Raw genomic sequence first — 2,357 nt, 5'->3', positions numbered from 1 at the left:
GCGATATATTCCGATCTAACCAAATGATGTTGACAAACAATGTTATCCTACTGAATTTTATAGATTGTTGTAAAGTTATCACTTGATTGAATATTCGATATTGGCTACATTAATATCAATTATGGCGCAATAAATAATGATACATGGTAAATGCAAACATATAAAAATCATGTTACCACATACTGACACTAAGCCTATTACATGTAATAATGTTTAATAATAATCATATTGTAGTTCGGTTAGTATAGCTTGGTATTTGAAAATATATAAGTATGGGTGATTAATGAATGAATGGTAGCATCAGGTGCTTGCTTCATTATCATCATCATGAGCAGCAGACAACAAACGAGACCAGTATTTTTTATCATCATAATCATCATTGTCAATGACTAACATCTTCAATACTAGTTGCAGAATCTAACATCATCATCAGCAGCAACAGCAGCAGAATCATTATCATTATATCAATATCATATTCCATAGTCATCGTCGTTGAGCTACAATAGTAGTTGCAGCATCTATAATCCATCATCGCCATCATCATCATCATCATCATCACCAAGCACCTGCATCTCCAGCGGCATCTGTAATCCACCATCACCATAATCATCATCAACATCGTCATTTTATCACCACTATTATTTTCAATATCATAGTAATTACCATAATCGTCATCGTTTAGCAACATCAACAACAACAGTTGCAGCTTGTATCATCATCATCATTTGATCACCACCTATATCATCACCATCATAGTTATCATCATCATCATTTCATCACCACCTATATCATCACCATCATAGTCATCATCATCATCATTTCATCACCACCTATACCATCACCATCATAGTCATCATCATCATCATTTCATCACCACCTATACCATCACCATCATAGTAATCATCATCATCATTTCATCACCAACTATACCATCACCATCATAGTCATCATCATCATCATTTCATCACCACCTATACCATCACCATCATAGTAATCATCAACATCATTTCATCACCACCTATACCATCACCATCATAGTAATCATCAACATCATTTCATCACCACCTATACCATCACTATCATAGTCATCATCAACATCATTTCATCACCACCTATATCATCACCATCATAGTCATCATCATCATCATTTCATCACCACCTATACCATCACTATCATAGTAATCATCAACATCATTTCATCACCACCTATATCATCACCATCATAGTCATCATCATCATCATTTCATCACCACCTATACCATCACCATCATAGTCATCATCAACATCATTTCATCACCACCTATATCATCACCATCATAGTCATCATCATCATCATTTCATCACCACCTATACCATCACCATCATAGTCATCATCATCATCATTTCATCACCACCTATACCATCACCATCATAGTAATCATCAACGTCATTTCATCACCAACTATATCATCACCATCATAGTCATCATCATCATCATTTCATCACCACCTATACCATCACCATCATAGTCATCATCAACGTCATTTCATCACCACCTATACCATCACCATCATAGTAATCATCAACATCATTTCATCACCAACTATATCATCACTATCATTTTCAACTGCAGTTACATCATAATCATTGCCATAATCATCATCGTCGAACAACATCATCATCACCAAAAGCAACAACATCATCGCTACCAGCATCGAGTTGGAGCAATAGCATGATTATTAGCATCATTAATTCTCATCATGTTTCATAAGTAAGGGTTTAATGTGAAAAAAGCCGTCCATCGTTGGTTAAGGACATGATTATCAAGCTACGAGCACTGAAATAATCATCTCAAGTATCTTCATCATTATTAATAATAACATAAAGAAAAAAATAAATCACACGATAACGTGCAAATAGTAGGTAAAAAGTTGATACAATTAGAGTAAATGTGGCTACGTTTCGTGACTAATCTCTTTATCAAACAAAAGAAAAAACAAAATAAAAAGTAGACGAGATAGGTGCTGTCTCTACGAAGATAGTGTTAGTGGGCATAATAAAAATGAATAAAAATGAAAAATATCGTCGTCGTAGTGGAAAAAATAAAACGACTATAGGCTAACATTTCAACTAAAAACAATTATATGATCGAATTAAACAGTGTACTAAAATAACCACCTCATTACTTTCATCATTAGTAATAAGGAGTGGCCTCGTCCCCAAAAACTAATTTTAAAAAATTGAAAGGTTTTTCAATGAGAAAATGTTTGGATGCTTTATCGATACAATGTACATGCAATCAAAACATGATGCTATGAAATCGATTCCAAATAAGCACAATACCTTTTGATGTTCAAATTTAATTATTAATTCTTTAA

This window comes from Lottia gigantea (genome assembly GCF_000327385.1).
Source record: "Lottia gigantea unplaced genomic scaffold LOTGIsca_16, whole genome shotgun sequence".
In the NCBI taxonomy this organism is placed as follows: Eukaryota; Metazoa; Mollusca; class Gastropoda; family Lottiidae; genus Lottia; species Lottia gigantea.
This window is presented reverse-complemented; position numbering follows the sequence as displayed.